A 17,991-nucleotide genomic window follows, 5' to 3' on the forward strand; every position below is an offset into this window, starting at 1 on the left:
CATCTGGGACAGGAGACTCTTCAGCAGGTGGGGAGGGCGAGCTAGAGAGCAAGGTGGGGACGTTTTAGGGTCCTGTGTGTTGCTTCACTTAGGGAGTTCTAAGTGGAGGGTTTAGGCTTGGGTTCCACGGGGGCACAATGTGACTGAGACGTGGTCCCTTGGGCAAAAGTGTGTGATCCATTCAGGGTTGGGGGGCCGTAGAGCAAGTGAAGCAGGTTGTAGCAGCAGTGCTGTAGAGGGCTCGTCTCGGGGGGGGGGGGGGCAGGTGTACAAGGTAGGCACCAGGACTGAGCACACTGAGGAACTGGAACAAGATGGAGAACCGAAAACTGTGTCAAGGGTGACTAAAGCCCTGCTTCTGGTATGAGAAAATCAAACCCGTGTTCAAAACAGATGCCAAGATAACATAAAAGTCTAATTCACTACACCCAGAGATGCTGGGCAGGAGATCAGAGGGAGGAAGAAGAGGGAAACTGGGGCATTTGTGACCCCAGCTGCCATCCTGCTGGCCAGTGAGTCAGCGGGGGCTGCGTGTGTGTCCCGAAGGCTGCTGCCCCTGTTGGGTGGCCCTCTTGGTGGCTCTCTCTAGTAACCATCGCGTGCTTTTGCCCCTCAGGCCTACAGATGGGAACATTAGCCTGTGGTTGCTGCTCCCGGTGCTCCAAAATCTTTATTTTCAATGTGTTCGCAAGTCCTTCTCATCCCTCGTTGCGTGCACTATCCTGCATGGTTCATGACTGATGCAGGAAGGGCCCCATTCATTTCCACAGCAGGGAGAAGAATGTCCCTGAATCCTACAAGGTCCCCGAGTGGCTTCAGTAGGCATGAGTGATCAGCACACCTTGGGCATTGAGGAAAAGTGCTGGAAAGCACTGGCCCAGCTGGTGAGCCTTGCCGGTGTCCTCCGGGCAAAGACCACTAGAAGCACACCTTCTAATAGAATTGTTGGGTGTATTACTTGTCGCTGTGAAGGAGAAAGTGCACCATGGACAATGGCAGGGAAGACGAGAGTTGGGCTTATGTTTCATGGTTTTGGAGAAGATTTAGGAAGTAGGACTTTGCTCTGAATTGTAGGCTGTGCGGAAGTGGAGGCAATTCTATGATTGTGTGTCCCAATGATCTAAACTATAGGGAGGCCAGAGTAGACCAGGGATAGAGCTGTCACTGATATAATTGGGAGAGAAGAATGCTTAGTGTTTTGTGGTTTGGACATTGTTCTTGTTTTTGTCTGCATTTAGATATGATTGCAAGTGGTCATGTTTGTGTCTTGCTTTATCACGCCAGAATGGCCTAGTCTGATTCGATGTTCTGTTGAGTCAGCTTACGTTCACTAGGGGCCTTGTCATCGGTGCCAGGCCAGCTTCTACCCACACCAAGGTCCCACTGGATGTCAGCAGCTGCTCTAATCTTGCTTAGACTCTTTCATGGAGGTTAAAGTGTGTGACACATTAGAATCATCCAAAAAGCTTTTGAAAATGTAGTTCCCAGGGTCCTGCCTTAGAATCAGTCTCCAGGGATAGGACCCAGAATCAGCTTTTTAATCAGCATGCTGCATCATTCCGATTCACTCCGGAATTTGAAGGCTGTTGTAAAAAGAGCGATGTCACAAATCGAGGCTCGCAAACCTAGATTTGTGGCAACCATTCACAGTGTGAGGTATCAAGCACTAAACTGTAAATTTAAATTTCCATTAGTGTCAAGTTCCAGCACCTGAATGTTATAGAATTTTAACTCAGTGGAACTAGCCTTTGGATTTACAAGGTTATCTGCGCTTATATCTCGTGTGTCAGTTTTAGAAAAAACTTAACCAGGAAGGTCAACCTATACATAAAAGAAGAGGAAGGGCTGGTCATCTGTTACCATAAATGAATAAACTGTAGACCTTGGTAGAAAGGCTGGAGAGAGAGAGGAGAGAGAGAGAGAGAGAGAGAATAATGAGGAATTGCTTCCAGATTCAGGCAGAAGATTTGCAAGGGTAAACCAAAGATCCAAAAGCAGAGCTTTTCACACATGCATGGCTGAACTCTCATTTAACAAGGCAAACTATAGATCAGAAATAAGAGGTGCTATCTGCAAAGCACCTAATAAAATCACTGGGTCCAGAGACACCGAAATTTTCTTCAAAGAAAAGTCTCAAAAAGAACATAAAAAAAGCAGAAATGAAGTTAATTTATGCTAAAACCACAACTAGGGGAATATTTGGCATTTTCAAGTGTCAGAGAAGTGGCACCAGACGGGTAACTAAGACAGAGCCTAATGATGAACTAACTCAGTGTTGAACCTTACTTTGGGGGATGGTGAAGCCTGGTTCTTTAGAATGACAAAAGCAAGGAGACCTGAGGCACTGTCATCACCACCAAGTCCATTTTGGGACACCTTTTGCTTTTCTTGCTGTTAAAATTTTCTGCTCTTCTGATATGGAAGACCTGAGCTGCTCATAATTCAATAACCCCACCAAAGCTTTCCTAACAGGAATGTGTGTAATGAGTCTTTTTAGCCTGAATAATGCATTTTGCCTCAAAGTCTATTTTGTCTGCAATCTCCACAGGCAGTGAGTCTGCATGTACAGCTCATTACCATCATTCTGATGATAATGTTACGTCTCATCAATTACTCAGGAGCAAGGTCAAATTTAGCAGCCACAGCTCCCCTTTAGCGAGGCCATCAAGAACGTATCTATCACCTCCCCTTCCAAGGTCTCCCCTTCAAAAAGCCCCAGTGCTCATGATCTCTCTCTCTCTCTCTCTCTCTCCCCCTCTCTCCCTCCCCCTACCCTTCCTCTACCTCCTCACCCTGCCACAGCATTTTTAGTTACAAAATCCATTTTCACTTCCGTTTGTGAAAGGACAAGCAAGACTGTGTGGGAAAAGCATGATGGAGACATAAAGAAGGGAAAGAACCTATATATGAGAGGGAACAAATTATCTGACTTGTTAAATACAGACGGCTAGAGGCATGTGGCTCTTTTAGAATTTTAATCCATGGGAAGGGCCCATTTTTTAAAAAAAGATTATTTATTTGAAAGGCAGAGTTACAGAGATAGGGGGAGACAGAGAGAGAGAGAGAGAGATCTTCCATCTGCTGATTCACTCCCAGATGGCCCAATGGCCAGAGCTGAGTCAGGCCAAAGCCAGGAGCTTTGACATAGGTTTTCCACATGTGTGACAGGACCTCAAACACTTGGGTCATCTTCCACTGCTTTTCCCAGGCCATTAGCAGGGATTGGTAGTAGAGCATCCAGGACAAAAACCGGGGCCCATATGGAATGCTGGTGTCACACATAGGGGCTGTACCCTCTACATCACAGTGACAGCCCTGGAAGGATCTTTTTAATCAACCATGCCACTGAGATTTATTTTAATTAAAGAAAAATTTCCCAACCAAGCAAAAAGCAAAAACCAATTGCCCCTCCACCCTCCAAACGTACCCCCTCAAAAAAAAAAAAAAAACTAGAGAATTAACATGAAAGATCTTCTTTATTGTCAGAATTTGACTTTGTTAAGAGCTATCAGGCAATCAAAGTTCTCAAAATCTATTTAGGTTTTATAAGAAACTCACTTAGAAGTTCTACCATGGTGCATGAATGCTTGACAATTGTCTCAAGTTTTATATTTCTTACTGAAAGTTCAGTTCAATTCCACAATCTATTTACCAAATTTACTTCCTAGAACCAGTAAGCAAAAATTCAACTTCATAAACAGCTGTGTATAGCAAACAAAGTTAGCGAGATAAGAAGAATGTATTTAATCACTTTCCAGAGTGTATTTATAGATCAACCTTGCTTCTGAATAGTTAGGATTGCATTGACCAATTACCACTCCCTTAATTTTTTTTTTGGGGGGTGAGGTAGTAAGACTTGTGAAAATGCAAAATCTGCCACCAACTCCTAAATTTCTCTATATATTTTGAATCTGTGCTAGTAAGAACATAGAGACTCAAAGCTTTATATCTTCCAAGTAAATGACCTCTTCATTCATAAAAATGTTTTACCTTAAAGATTAGTTTGTTTGAGAAATATAACCCATATAACTTTTTTTGATGAGGATTTGTCTAATAAATTTTTCTTATCCCTTAAATCTTTTCAATCTTCTGTGCCATTTTATTTTAGATTTGTTTGTTTTATACAACTGGATTTATAAACCCACTCTGAGGATCTCTGCCTGTCAAATGTTGAGTTTAGTCCATTTATATTTATTGTGGTTATATACATATTGCTTTATTTCTATCATGTTATTTTCTGCTTTTTAAAAAGGATGTATTTATTTAAAAGGTGGGGTGAGAGAGAGAGAAATTTTCCATCTGCTGTTTCACTCCCTAAATGGCTGCAACAGCCAAGGCTGGGCCAAGCTGAAGCCAGGAGCCTAAAACACCATCTGGGTCTCCCACCCTAGAACACCATCTGGGTGACAGAGGCTCAAGCACTTGGGCTGTCAGCTGGGTCTCAAATTGGTACCCATATGGGATGATAGTGTTGCAGACAACAGATCAGTCCATTGCACCACAATTCTGGTCCTTATTTTCTGCTTCTAACCTGTCATATTTTCATTCACTTTGCTTATTCCCTGTCCTATGCCTTTTCTGAAGTGTCCAGATTGTATATATTTCTTCTTATGTGCTCCTTGGATCTGCATATTCTATCCACCATGTTTCTTAACTTGTCTTTCCTATTACCTTACAGTGACTCACTTATGGAATCTATATGCTTGTCCATTCAACTTTAGGCTCTGTAGTAGAAGTTCTAATTCCCAGAGGGTGAATGTTGCCTCTGAGGAACACCTAAGAGTCCCATTTTAGTTTCAACTATGGCTGCCACTTGGTTCCTTAAGGCTCTTTATGCCAACAGGCCAGCAAGCAAGGGGAAGGAATACCATCCTTGTAGGGATAATTTAAACTGGTTGTAAGAAGGAGATATAGCTGGTATAGCTTGTGTTACATAATGAAGAAAAGAAATAATATGTTTCACACTCAAATGAACCATTGGGCATCTCTTGATACTCGGCTGTCTAATTTGATGGGCAGTGGATAAATGCAGTCAATATACCCTCAGATTTTAGATACTGAGTTTCCACCAGTTAGGCTACTAAGACTACCTATAAGAGGTACTTGCTGAGAGTGAAAAGAATCTAGAGTTGATAACAGAGGAGAAAGATGATGGAAACTAGCTATGCTCTTGAATCTAATTGTATCAGCAGGGACTGCTAACCTTCTTCACTTGCTTCCTTATATAAAATTCCTCAGAAGCTGAGACCAACCAGAAACAGCATGTTCTTCCCAGATGGAAAGACTCACCACAAAATGCCAAGTGTAAGTGGTCTGAGCAGTTTAAGGCAGTGGAATACAGCGAATGCTGTTCTGTGCCAGCCAAGTCCCCACCTCCCGTTCCCCCTTTCAGGACCAGCACACACAATCACTTCCCTGCTGCCTGTATATACTGGCTGCTGATGGCTCACTTCTGGGTCCTCCAGGAAATTGTCTTTGGAAAGAGGGAGCCATATTTCCCAAGCTTGTGACCTTTTCCTGGGGGGTGACTTGTATCCAATGAGTGCTAATGTTGAGGAACAAATCTTCAATCTAATTGTCTCAATTTGGGAAAATTCTTAGTGGCTATCTCAGCTCCAGAGATCTCTATGGGATCAGATGAGGCCTCTGTTGCAACTGTATCACCCAACGTTCTTCCGACTAAGTCTACTTCTTTCATACCCTTAAAGATGTCGTTCCTTAGAGCACCCTCTAGTCACGTTCCTGCATGCAGATCTTTGTCTCAGAATCTGTTTCCAGGATGTTTGACCTATAGCATCTTTTTTTTTTAATAGAAAACTTTTATTTAATAAATATAAATTTCAAAAGTAAAACTTTTGGATATAGCGGTTCTTCCCCTCATAACCTCCCTCCCACCCACAAACCATCCCATCTCCTACTCCCTCTCCCATCCCATTCTTCATTAAGATTCATTTTTAATTATCTTTATAAACAGAAGATCAACTCTATACTAAGTAAAAATTTCAACAGTTTGCACTCATACAGACACACAAAGTAGAAAGTACTGTTTGAATATAAGTTTCACCGTTAATTCTCATAGTACAACACATTAAGGACAGAGATCCTACATGGAGAGCAAGTGCACAGTGACTCCTGCGGTTGATTTAACAATTGACACTCTTATTTATGATGTCAGTGTTCACCCGAGGCTCTTGTCATGAGCTACAGCATCATTTTTTAAAGATAACATCTCTTCTACCATAGATTGCTGGGTTCCCATCCTTCTGTTTTTGGTGTTATACCTGGTATTGTGAGCTTATCTTTAATGAAACTGTCCTCTGAAAACTACCCTGTGACCTAGGCTGCAGAAGTGTCAATCCAGAGCGATCTTCTGTTCATTTCCCCGTTGGTGTCTCTCTCCCAGGATTAATTTTTATGTGAGTTTCTTGTCTTGACAGTTTTGAAACCACTATAGAAATATACATTCCAGCTTTAACACAGTAAGAGCTGAGCACTGTGATTTTTATTTCTTTGGGAATAATTTTTCCCCTTTTTCATAGCTCAGAACAGCAAATTTCATCATCTCCCTGTGAAGGTGGGCAGATTTTTTTTCTATGCCCCTAATTATTGAGGCTATATCCCTGTGAGCATTCCAGCTTAAGAAGGGGTATTAGTTCCATTCAGCGTCTCATAGGACCCACGGCCTCATATCCTGGCCTGATTGTATATTAAAACCCAAACTACTAGCTATTACTGAATTTGATAACCACCCATGGGGAAGCTCCAGGATCAGATCCTACACTTATAGCTCTTAATTTCAGGCATCTTGAGATTTCCATTTATTTCTTGCAAGTTGATATGCATTAATATCATTTTTAACATATTGCCAGAATCTGAAATTACCACAAAGTAGCTGAATGTTTCCTGGAGCTAGGTTTCAGTAAGAAATGGAAATCATGGGGGAACTGACCTTGGATTGAAATAAAGGAAATGATAGAGCTGAGGAGGAAATAAAAGAGAAAACCAACTATCACTTTTGGGTCCAGGAAAGGACCTGATTGGCTAAGCATTCATGTGATAGAAACTGATCTGGAATGCTGGTGGAATTTAAGTATCTCCCTCAATTGACTGCTCGTTCTTTGAGGGCAGGAATCATGTCTTATTTCCCATGTTATCCCTCCAGTCTCTAGAATCATCCTCAGCACATATTAGACGTTCAGCAGATACTTGGTGGCTAAATGAATCAACAATAAAGCAGTCCCAAATGTTCAGATGTTAAAAAACAGGAAGCCAGACTATAGCTTGTTTGGTCAATGGTAGTCTAAGGAGAATAACATAAAATAGTGGAAAAGGAAAATGTGAATTGAGTTATCATGTTCTTTCTTTCCTAAATTTGCCCCAAAATATTTATTGAGTTTCTATTATTGAATCTGGCACTTTTCTTGGCACAGGGAACACCATGGTTTCTGTTCATGTAGAGATATCAACTAAGCAGAAAAGTGTAACATGGTAATTATTAGGAATAAGAGAGCCAAACATTCTGTTAACCTAAGACATTCTATGGCTATACCTATTGTTTAGTTATGAATGACACCACCATTCATTCTCAAAAGGATCTCAGTTTTGATGTTCATCCTGGCTGTCACTGAGAGGTACAGGATATAAGCAAAATGTACAACTGCCTGCTCAGGGAGTTGAGGAAAGTTTTCCTTGGGATAAGCAAGACTGAGCAGAAAAGTGGATGACCACGCAGGTATGTGATTGTGTAGGGATGTGTGTGGGGAGACTCCGCCAGGCACACAGGAAGTGCACAACTAGGCACATTCGGGGAATTCATAGGAGGGCTGTCTTGCTAGAGTATCAGGCAAAAGGGAACCTAAATGGTTAGAAGGAACAGAGCACACAGGCCTTGTGGGCATTTTATAAATATTGCAATTATCTTCTCTATCCCTTAGCATAAAATGGAGGTGGATGAGGTGGGGATTTAGCAGTTTGAAAAGACTCCTTTTGATTGCAGTGAAGAAAGCCTAGGAAGCTAATTAGAAGATTACTGTACTAGACAGGGAAGAGAGATAGTAACTTGAAATTGAATGGTGATGCAGACGAAAAGAAGTGATTTGGAATGAGCCTAGAAGGAAGAAGTTACAAAAATGGGAGATGGATTTTCAATGGGGAGGAAGAAATAGGGAAGTCCCTAGAAGGGATTTGTCACCTACACACCTGGGTGGGTAGCAAGGCAGCTCACTATGCCAGGGAATTCAGCTAGTATTAAGATGCGGCACATCTATGTATCCATCTGTGCATTTATCTCTTTAGGGAACCACCATTCACTGACACCTGGTACATAGCAGGTACTACGGGTAATAACAAATATGCTTCCTAAGAAATGTAATAAGTGCACAAATATGTTTTTTATTAGTTACCATATTTTAGCTGAAAGTCATAGAAAAATCGAAATCACTTAAACAATGAGAACATTTCTAACTTCTAAAGTGGAACTTGGCTGATTTAGTAGAGCTGGTGACATCGAGGAGGCTGATTCTTTCCATCTTCCACTCTCCTGTTGACACTCAGCTGGCCTTCCTTTGACTCTGCCTTCTATGACTGGAGATTGTTAGCTCAGATCCCAGCACATGCCGCCATAGCAATGTTCAGCAGCTGAACGGTCAATTTTCAGAGCCGTGAAATCGTTTTCAGAGTCCTCCCATAGGTTCCTTCTCACACGTTAGTGCCTAGAACTGTATCCCAAGCTATTCCTAAGCAAGGCTTGGCGAGGGGAATTTGACTGCTGTGATTTGTCCTGTGAAGCACATGACCAGGTGGCAGAGGATGTGTTGCCAAACAAATGTGAGATTTTCTTTACAAGGAAGAAGGGTGGAATCATTGTTAAGCAGGCAACCAAGGCGTCTGCTGTCTCTATAAAGCAAGGAAGTGTATGGTATCGTCTTAGGAGTGAACAGAGCAGTTCAGGTGGTTGACCCAGAAGTCACCTTGGAGACTGGAGGAAAAGAAAGAATCCCAAAGCTAGGAAACATTGTCAGTTTTATATCACTCTGAGGGCAGAACCTGAAGTCAAAGATTACCATAGCACTTAGAGGAATACTAATATAAATCCACATTCACCCATTAATTCGCTTTTTTTCAGGCATCTGTAGGGCCTTCCTGAATCCCCCTGAAGTCATATAAATACAGGTTCTTATTGTTTCTATGCTTCACCGGACTGAAAGAAGGATGGATGAATAGTGTTTTGCCTAAAATGCTAGAAATATTTGTTACTAAGCTCTGGCTCAATTTGAGTCTGACCTGTTTCTGTCATTACTATTTCAATGGTTCTCTAGCTCTTGCCAAATTTTGAGTGGTCAGAACAATAATTTACCTATCTGTTGTCAGATTCACAGCTAGATTGCCTGACTGCAGGGGAAGCTAAATGATCCTCACTGCACACGGTGTGCAGCCCAGATTCTAAACGCACCGAACTCCAGACAGCCTTCCGCTGCCGCACCCTGCGCCCGGAGGCCGCCCAACTCCTGTTGCGATACCAGTTTCTCCCATTGTAGAAACCTCCACCACCCACCAAAGATCAGTTTTCCTTGAATGCTCATTGAAATGACTAGCAATAGTCACTGAACACTCAGTTACTAAGTCTGTCTTCCAGATCGCTGGGCGCAGGGTTCTCTCATGTTCCCGCATTTCTTCCAGTCTCTTCCTCACCCAACCAGTTTGGCATCCCACCTTGCTCTTCAAAAGTCTTAACTTTCCAGTATGCTATAGAACAGTTTTATTTTTTTAAGATTTAATTATTTATTTGAAAGTCAGAGTTACACAGAGAGAGGAGAGGCAGAGAGAGAGAGAGAGAGAGAGAGAGAGAGAGAGAGGTGTTCCATCCTCTGTTTCACTCCCCAGTTGGCTGCAACTGCTGGAGCTGCACCGATCCCATGCAGGTGCAGGGGCCCAAGGACTTGGGCCATCTTCTACTGCTTTCCCAGGTCATAGCAGAGAGCGGGATCGGAAGTGGAGCAGCCGAGTCTCGAACCACCGCTCATATGGGATGCCGGTGCTCAGGCCAGGGCATTAACCCGCTGTGCCCCAGTGCCCGGCCCAGAACCTTTTCATTTTTACAGAAGACCAATGTTTAGACTTTTCACATTAAAGACACATTTCCAGATTTGCTTTACAAAGACAACCGGAAGTTATTTTGCCTGTTTCTTAATTTGTTTCCTTCAGCTTTCCTCCCTTACAGTGGGTCCCTTTCAAGGTTTTAAGTACAAGCATTAAATTAATGCCTTGACTTATGTGTCCCCTTCCTCTCCCTTGGAGGAATACTTAGAAAGGAATCTCATTGTGGGCAGATGTTAGGCCTTTCTCATAAAGTGCTTTGTGTCAAATAACAAGATAAAGTTGTAGTTCACACAAAAATACCAATAGTGATTTGTATGATGAGAAAGACTGGTAATTACTGGCTTTGAAAGCATATCGTAATGAGTTTTTACAACTGTACCTACACTTGGGCCGGCGCTGTGGCTCAGCGGGTTAACACCCTGGCCTGAAGTGCCGGCATCCCATATGGGCACCGGTTCGAGACCCAGGTGCTCCACTTCCGATCCAGCTCTCTGCTATGGCCTGGGAAAGCAGTAGAAGATGGCCCAAGTCCTTGGACCCCTGCACCCACGTGGGAGACCTGGAAGAAGCTCCTGGCTCCTGGCTTAGGATTGGCGTAGCTCCGGCAGTTGTGGCCATCTTGGGAGTGAACCATCAGATGGAAGACCACTCTTTCTCTCTCTTTCTCTCTCTCTCTCTGCCTCTCTTCTCTCTGTAACTCTGATTTTCGAATAAATAAATAAATCTTAAAAAAATTGTACCTACATTCTATCATTCTTTCCTTATTCTCTAGTCAGTGTTTCTTTTTACACGGCGCCCGGGAAAATGCACTGGGAGAAAAGATGACAGAATACAGGTGATGCTGAAACACCCTGGAAACCAGGAGTGTCAGGTGGCACTTCAGAGGTGGGGGGGGCAGATGGCAGTCAGCACAGGACATCTGGGCTTCTTCTTGTTTTCTTTTCCTACCTGGAAAACTAAACATGTAATTGCTATTAATCAATTAATCAAAATATTTTTACAAAATACCTATTATTAGCCAAGGGAGATGACCTAAGAGTTTTACAATTTATTCACATCTGTTATTAGGTACCACCAGACTGACAGAGAATTGACTAACTCAACCACAAAATTTTGTACTTTTCCCTTCAAGCATTATAAAATTGATTTTACCATGTCATTTATCGCTTGTTGTATCCTTCACCAAAAGACCTAATAAGACATGGAGTTATGAGATTTGCTTTACTGGCTGTTGGGATGTTGTTGGGGACACTGTTCATTACTTTGTGTATTTATTACAAGGAATCAGTGGGAAATTTTCTGTTTAATTTCTTTTTATTTTTATTTCTTTATTTTTTTTTTGACAGGCAGAGTGGACAGTGAGAGAGAGAGACAGAGAGAAAGGTCTTCCTTTGCCGTTGGTTCAACCCCCCGTGGCCACTGTGGCTGGCGTGCTGAGGCCGGCGCACCATGCTGATCTGAAGCCAGGTGCCAGGTGCTTCCTCCTGGTCTCCCATGGGGTGCAGGGCCCAAGCACTTGGGCCATCCTCCACTGCCTTCCTGGGCCACAGCAGAGAGCTGGCCTGGAAGAGGGGCAACCGGACAGAATCCGGCGCCCCCACCGGGACTAGAACCCGGTGTGCCGGCGCTGCAGGTGGAGGATTAGCCTAGTGAGCTGCTGCGCCGGCCTGTTTAATTTCATTATTGGAAGTAGTCACACTTTTTTCTTTCTTCCATTTTAGTTTTTAAACCTTTTTTAAATAATTTATTTGACAGATAGAGTTAGACAGTGAGAGAGAGACAGAGAGAAAGGTCTTCCTTTTCCATTGGTTCACCCCCCAAATGGCCGCTAAGCCAGAGCTACACCAATCCGAAGCCAGGAGCCAGGTGCTTCCTCCTGGTCTCCCATGGGGTGCAGGGCCCAAGCACTTGGGCCATCCTCCACTGCCTTCCCGGGCCACAGCGGAGAGCTGGACTGGAAGAGAAGCAACCGGGACTAGAACCCGGTGCCCATATAGGATGCCAGCACTGAAAGTGGAGGATTAGCCAAGTGAGCCACGGCGCCGGCCCCCCTTCCGTTTTAAAATCTCAAGGTCTTGGGATAGATGTTCAGCCTGGTCACTCAAGCTGCCTTCTGGGCTGCCTGCATCCCATGTTGGAGGGCCTGGGTTAGAGTCCCAACTCCACTCTGGAGTCCAGCTTCCTGCTAATGTGCACCCTGGGAGGCAGCAGGTGATGGCTCAAGCACGTGGGTCCCTGCCACCCACATGGGAGACCTGGATGGGATTCCTGGCTGCTGACTTCAACCTGACCCAGTGCTGAAGGGATGTGGGGAATGAGTCATTAGATGCATGATCTCTCTTTCTGTGTGTGTATCTCAAAAACAAGACAAAAAATCCAAAACAAAACAACCCATGGTCTTTGAAAATCTTGTCACTGTTCATGATTTCCTTTTTCGCATTGTCCACGGGTAAGCTGTCATTATAAAGTGTGGCTCATCTCGAACAAGCATCCAGCCAGGACTCTAGGTCACGTACATATCTGTGTGTCCTGGGCTCACTCTGTGCTCCACCGACATCTGTCCTAAAGCAAGGTATAAAAGAACAGCTAGCATAGTTCCGTGTGTCCTAAGGCCTTTCTGCTAATAGTATTAGTAGAACTGTTAACATTAGCAGAAATAACTCTATTGTTCAGACATAGAACCTTCGGGGTGACCAGAGAACTTTTCCTTCCTGACACCTCTCTCTTCGGTCCCTTCGCAATCTTGCTGCCTGCGCCTTTGAGAAGGTCTTTTCCACCTCATGCCCTGCTTGCTGGGGTCTCCACCTTCCTGGCCCTGAGCATGTCTTCTGCTTGCTCTCTTTTGCACATTGCCTCGTGTATTGTCACCTGAGGCTGTGTAAAGAAAAAAAAATCGCTGCAAGACTCAGCGGCCTAAAACAGCAATGCTGATTTCTCTCTCTCCTGGTTTCTGTGGACCAGGAAATTAAGGAGCAGCTCAGTTGGATGGCTTTGGGTTTCTCATGAGGTTGCCCAGAGATTTCTGCAGGGGTTGGCAGCCATCTGACAAGTCAGCCGGAGCTGGAAGATCCACTCCCGGATGACTCCCTCTAAGGGATAGCAAGTTGGTGCTGGCTGATGGCAAGATGGCTCGCTTCCCTCCGAGCAGACCCCTTCAGGGCTGCTTGAATGACTTCATTCCCCCAGCACGGGGGTCATATGCCCTTAAGACACAGCTTCAGAAGTCCCACACTGTCACTGTACTGTACTGTTCACATGGGGCAGCCCTGATTCACTCCTCATGGCGTGAATTCCAGATGCAAAAACCAGTGGATGCTCTTCAGGAGGCTGAGCCCTGCCCAGACTGCGTCTGCACTGTGCCCTTCCCTCAGTTTCCACTTCTCCAAGTTCTCTCCCAAAGCTCAGCCCTTCCATGAAGCCTGTGCTGATCATGGGGCAACTTGTACTCCTATTGTAACTCCTATGTTCTGGCCACCCCATGGCCTTGTTGTTTAACACCTTGTTTCCAACAATTGTATGTGTGTCTTTTCTTTCAGGTGGACTTTAAGCAGTTGGAGACTATACCCCTACCCTATAGAGGCCCTCAGTGATGTTTTGTAGATGAATGAAAAGCTCAAGTCAGAAGCCCTGATTCCCTACTTAGGCCTTCTTCCCCTACTGCTTAGCCTTAGCTAAGTCACTTAATTTCTCGGTCTCCTTCATCAAGTAATATAATGGTACCTACCCAGCTTTCACTCGAAAGAAGCGGCTTTTAGGAAGGGTTTTCAGATGCATAAAGAACAAGGGCAAGGGGAGGTTAGTTGCCTTGTTCACCAGGGCTGGCTGAGATGGATGGCCTTGTCAGAAGATGGAGGTTAGTCAGTACCACTGACTTCCTCCATAAGCAGCGGTTAATACCTCCATCAAGCTGTCAGTACACAAATGTCCTTCATTCATTCTAACAGCTGCTCTCAGCCTGTGATGATTCAGAGCCAGGAGAGGCCCCCGCAAAGAGAATTGCCCGATTCAGGTTACGGGGTCCCTTCCCGGTCACACTCTGGAGCTGTCGAGCTCCAAGGCAAGGGTTCTTTCTCCAACAGAATCCTCAGGTATTCTCCTACTTCATATGCTATGGTTTTCCCATCTTTGTTATAGATTATTGCCTAGATATAATTTTTCTTCTATCCCACCCTTTAAAAATATTTTAAAATGATCTGGTGTACAGTTGCATGAATTTTAAGCCAGGTGTCAGGTTCTGTGACCACCACCACTGCCATAGGACACAGAGCCATCTCATCTCTCCAGCAAAGCCCTGTGCTTTTCCTTGGTAGTCACACACCCCTGCCCATGGCAACCACAGCCACATCCTCCATCACCAGTTTTCTCCTTGAGCTGGTCACTCCCATGGACTCACGCAGAGTGGAAACTTTACTCTCTTTACTTGACAAGCCTTTGGGAGTCACCTAAGTCTCTGAGGAATATTCCTCGAGAAGTATACACTTCTGTTTACTCACTCACCTGCTGAAGTACGTTTGGGGTGGGGTACCTGGCACATATGCTAAATATACATTTGACTTTGTAAGAGTCTTCCCGACTACCTTACAGAATGGCTGTGCTGACTTATTTTCCATCAGTCGCATGGGAGAGACTGAGTTGCTGTCAAACTCAGCAGCACTTTGGGTTTGTATTCACTTATAAGCCGTTCTCATAAATACGTTGTGGTGTGTCATGGTTTTATTTGTTTTGAAGATTTATTTATTTGAAAGGCAGAGTGGCAGAGAGAGAGAGAGAGAGAGAGAGAGAATCTCCATCTGTTGTTTCAGTCCTCACATAGTTGGCACTGGGCCAAGCCAAAGCCAAGAACTTCATTTGGGTCTTCAAGTGGCTACAGGGGGCCCAAGTACTCGGGTCATCCTCCACTGACTCAAATAAACTCATTTATTAGTGTTAGGTGTCTTCCCCTAGATTCTCTGGGAATTTGTACAAGAACAGTCAAGTCATTCTAGAGTAAGGACTGGTTTATTTCTTCCTTTCTTATTTCCTCCAGTGGGGAAGGAGATACACCTTCAAGGCGGAGTTGTACCTCTCACCAAACACTGCTCCTTTCCTGCAGAGTTGGCAGAGAGGCCACAATCAATCATTCGAAAACAATTTACTTATCTCTTTTTTTGTTTTGTTTTTCTTGGTGTATTGAATTGCTAGGATTGTCAGCATAATTTCTAGTAGGAGTGCTAAAAGAGAACACCCTTAGCTTGTATCCAGTCTTACAGGGCAAGCGTTTGACTTGTCACTGGCTGCGTGTCTTTTGTAGATAATCTTTATCAGGTTGAGGGAGTTCCCTTCAAATCTTAGTTGGCTGAGATTATTTTTTAAAACCACAAATGAAAACTGAATTTCGTAAAATACCTTGCTTGTATCAGCTGATATGATCATGTGTCTTACCTTCTTTTGAGTGTCAATATAGTAGGTTAATTTATATTTAAAATTATAATTTATATTTTATATAATTTATAATTTAAAATATATTTTAAATTCAATATAGCTTTGAGATTTGAATATTGATCCAGCCTCGCATTCCACATTATATCCCACTTTGTCATGGTATATTCTTAATATTACATAATTTGATTTACTTTTATTTTGTTGTGGAATTCTGTGTTTTCACAAAAATATAGCCCTTCCAGCCTGCTTTGATTAATGTTTTCATGGTATTCTTTTTCTGTCCTTTTACTTTTAATATACCTTTATCATTATAGGTAAAGTGAATTTCTTGTATGCAGAATGTAGGCGAGTCATTTATTTTCACCATTTTGATAATCTTTATCAGTATTTTCAGACTACTTACATTTATTGTTATTTTTCATGTTTTACTTATGTTTTTTTTTTGTCATCTGATTTTCATTTAATGTACCCCATTCTACCCTAATCGATAACATTTGCACATGTCAGTATTCCATTTTAAGTTATCTACTATTTTTTGCTATATCCTTTTGTGTGAACTTTTTTTTTATGACAGGCAGAGTGGACAGTGAGAGAAAGAGACAGAGAGAAAGGTCTTCCTTTGCCGTTGGTTCACCCTCCAATGGCTGCCGCGGCTGGCACACCACGCTGATCCGATGGCAGGAGCCAGGTACTTCTCCTGGTCTCCCATGGGGTGCAGGGCCCAAGCACTTGGGCCATCCTCCACTGCACTCCCTGGCCACAGCAGACAGCTGGCCTGGAAGAGGGGCAACCAGGACAGAATCTGGCACCCTGACCGGGATTAGAACCCGGTGTGCCGGCGCCGCAAGGCGGAGGATTAGCCTAGTGAGCCACGGCGCCGGCCTTGTGTGAACTTTTAAAATATTTATTTTTTTATTTGCTTGCTTGTTTATTTGAGAGGCAGACACACAGAGAGAAGAAGAAAGATGGCTCCCCTCTCTCCCTCAGTGCCTATAATGGCCAGGGGGTGAGGACACAGATGGGATTCAGTAGCTCAACCCAGATCTCTGATGTGGGTGGCAGGAAACCACTCATTCAGATAATCAGCACAGCCTTCTGGGATCAGGATTGGTATTAACAGGGAGCTGGAATCAGGATCCAGAGAACAGGTGTTAAACCTAGACGCTCTGAGAGGGGATGTGGGGGTCCCAATTGGTGGCTCAACAGCCAGGCCAAACACCCACTTATTTAAACATTCACAGCCTCCCTAGAATGAATATTTTACTGTTTTAAGTGGAACACAAAAGCCTTATCACCACACAGGCCCTTTTACTCCCACTCCTTTATGTTGTAGCTTCTTCTGTATCTGGAAGTGAAACAGTCTGCAATCTTTACCTTATGTTTGCCATGTCTGCTGCTCTTGACTCATTCCTGATGCTGTCCAATTGTCCTTCTCTCTGAAAAGAGTCTTAGCAATTCTTTTAGAGGCAGAAATACACACACACACACACACACACACACACACGGGGTGGGGGAGAGAGATTTTAGTTAGCTTTACCTCATCTGAGAATACCTTTATTTCACCCTCTTTCCTGAAGCAATTTTTTTTTCTGGACAGAAAATCATTGAAGGTTTCTTTCATCACTTATAAAATGTGTACCACTGCCTTCCTGCCTCCCTGGTTTCTGATAAGAAATACGTGGTCGTTTCTCTAGCTGCTGTGGAGATGTCCCGTTTGTCTTTTGTCTTCAGTGGTTTTGTGATGATGTATCAGGGAATGCATCTTGTTCAATTTATCCTATTTGGGTTGGCTGGGTCTCTTGCATCTGTAGATGTATACCTTTCACCACACTGTGAAGTTTCCAGTCATTATTTCTTCAAGTTTTTTTTTTTTTCTTATTCTCTCCTCTCTTTGGAGACTCTGATGACAACAATGTTTCACCTTCTATTATACCGCAGTTCCCAAGGTTATGGTTTTTCCTTCAGAGTTTCTTTTTTTGCTGTTGTCCACATTAGATCATTTCTATTGGCTCTCTTTCCTCCTTCATTTCCATGCTGCTCTTAAGCCCATCGAGGGAATGTTTATATTTTAGGTTTTCTTTTTTCACATACACAATTTCCATTTGGCTTTTCTTTATGTTTCTTATTTCTTCGCTGAGACTATTTATGCTTCCATTCGTCTGGAGAGTTTCCATCCTTCCCTGTTGGAGGAGCATTTTATGATAGCTGCTTAAAATCTCCGTAATCTCATCATTGACATCTGTTAGGGAGATCTTCTCGGTTTGTTGTAGGCTGAGTAATTTTGGATGGTGTCCTGGACATTCTGGGTATCTTGTTATGAAATCCTGGGTCTTATTTAAATTCTATGGAGAATGTTGGTATTTTTGTTCTAGTAAACAGTTTTCATGTTTGGGTTCAGGCAACATCATCCAAACAGCTTTCTGTTTGCTATTGTTCCGACGTCAGTTTTGATCTGAAAGCCTCTGCAATGTT

This window comes from Oryctolagus cuniculus, chromosome 14, assembly GCF_051225735.1.
Source record: "Oryctolagus cuniculus isolate XC-2025 breed Fujian yellow rabbit chromosome 14, ASM5122573v1, whole genome shotgun sequence".
Taxonomy (NCBI): Eukaryota; Metazoa; Chordata; class Mammalia; order Lagomorpha; family Leporidae; genus Oryctolagus; species Oryctolagus cuniculus.